Below are 2534 nucleotides of genomic sequence, written 5' to 3' on the forward strand. Positions count from 1 at the left end.
TCCTACTGGGCTGATACTCCCTTCTGCAAGCAAGTGGGCAAGGAGGGGTGAGGGTATGCGCACAGCCCTGGCTCTGTCCCCTCTATTCCTTCACCAGAATATCTAGTGAGGTGTGGGCTTGCCAGCTGCATCCTTTCAAGTGCTGCAATAATTTACTTCTTGTTGAAAGAACAGGAGTACTTGTGGCACCTTAGAGACTAACAAATTTATTTGAGCATAAGCTTTCATAGACTACAGACCACGTCTTCAGATGCAGGGCCGGCTTTAGGAAGTGTGGGGCCCAATTCGAACAGTTTCGACATGGTCCCGGTAGGGATGACGAAAAAAAAAACCAAAAAAAAAACCACATGTAAAAGAACACGTGGGGCTTGTACTCACCGGGTGGTGCTCCGAGTCTTCGGCGGCACTTTGGCGCTGGGTCCTTCACTCACTCCAGGTCTGCCAAAGACCTGGAGCAAGTGAAGGACCCACTGCCGAAGTGCCGCTGAAGACCCGGAGCGCCGCCAGGTGAGTAAAAATTAAAAAGGCGCCTCTACCCAGGGAAGGGATTCTCACTGGGCACGGGGCCCTCTTAGGCACGGGGCCCGATTTGGGGGAATTGGTGGAATAGGCCTAAAGCCGGCCCTGTTCAGATGCATGGAATGGAACATATATTGAGGAGATATATATACACATACAGAGAGCATGAAAAGGTGGGAGTTGCCCTACCAACTCTAAGAGGCCAATTAAGTAAGGGGGAAAAAAACAGACTCAATGTTTGTAATGGCTTATTGAATCTATCTACCCTTGTAAGTATTCTCACACTTCTTATCAAACTGTCTGTACTGGGCTATCTTGATTATCACTCCAAAAGTTTTTTTTTCCCCTTATTGTTTTTGTCTATTGCTGCTCAGCATAAATTGCAGATAGCATCATGTATAAAGGAGACTAATGACATCCTACCTTGAGTTTTGCTATGGTTTAAAAAATCGCATAATTAAGTTTCATGGTTTTTTACCCAAAGCAATTTTTGTTTAAGGTATTTTTGTATTTAAAATGTTACGTGATTTGTTTTGGCTTTCATGTGGGGAATGAACAGTTGTTAATGGCTATTAAAAAAAAGCATAATATTTAAAAAAATTAAAATAATTGAAATTAATTATTACTCTTGTATAAAATATAAAATTAATTTAGAGAAAACCCTTTGTTCCCAAGGTTCTGCAATGAGATCTGTGTGCTTGGATTCTTGCACCTGAACAAAATCCCACTGACTTCCAAGGGTCAATGTGAATTTTGTTGCAGGATCAGCACCTTTCTTTGCAAGCTCTGTGTGTGGGCTGATCAAGCAAAAGTGTCCGTGAGCTACTGCTGATAACAATGGGGAAGAGATGAAGCAAGCAGAAAGGTTTATGAGTCAGTATACACTGTGAACAATGATCAGAAAGAGTAGCAAACAGGGCAATTTGGAGGGAGTTTCAGAGGAGGAAGGAGATACTGACAAGTCTCAGCAAGTGAAAAGGCTTTCTTGAGAAAGTAACAGTACTGGGATCTGGACTGGACACATGAAGGAAATAGACTTGTTGTGATAATTGGGCCTACAGATTTACTCTAATTGTTAACTCAACTGTAAAAAGCATGTGAAAGTTCATTAAATGTCAGAATAACCTAGAATAACAAATATGGATGAGAAAAGGTATGAAAAGGACACAAAGCTGAAATAGACTCATAGACATTTAAGGTCAGAAGGGACCATTATGCTCATCTAGTCTGACCTCCTGCACAATGCAGGCCACAGAATCTCACCCACCCACTTCTGTAACAAATCCCTAACCTATGTCTGAGTTACTGAAGTCCTCAAATCGTGGTTTGAAGACCTCAAGCTGCAGAGAATCCTCTAGCAAGTGACCCGTGCCCCATTCTGCAGAGGAAGGCAAAAAACCTCCAGGGCCTCTGCCAATATGCCCTGAAGGAAAATTCCTCCCCGACCCCAAATATGGCGATCAGTTAAACCCCGAGCATGTGGGCAAGACTCACCAACCAGCACCCAGGAAAGAATTCTCTGTAGTAACTCAAATCCCACCCCATCTAACATCTAAACAGAAAGGCCTACTGCTCTAAACAAGGACTGTGTTAAGATCATGCTTGCTAAACCAGAAAAGGTGGGTCTGAAAATTAATGAAACAAAGTTGTTGTGTCTGATATTAGACTTCATAGGTGGACAAAATAATGAGAGGATGAGCTATTCCATCCATCATTCCCTTTTTGGATCCTTAGAGAAAGAGGCTGGGAGGGCAGCAAAGAGGATATGGAAAAGCAGATGGAGGCTACTGGAGCAAGCTTCACTATCATGGGTACCACCCCAGCATCACCTGGAACCCTGGACCTTCTTTGTCCTAATCTTGTGGGATGTGCTCATCAGATCAGGCCAGAGAGAGGGATTCAGATGACATAGCTACCTCTACAGGCTCCAGATGAATCCCAAACACCACCTGAGGTGAAAAAGGATCAGACTTTAACAATGGCAGCTCCAGCTCATCTCAACTAATTTCTTCTTT

The sequence above is a fragment of the Gopherus evgoodei genome, chromosome 11, assembly GCF_007399415.2.
Source record: "Gopherus evgoodei ecotype Sinaloan lineage chromosome 11, rGopEvg1_v1.p, whole genome shotgun sequence".
NCBI lineage: Eukaryota > Metazoa > Chordata > Testudines > Testudinidae > Gopherus > Gopherus evgoodei.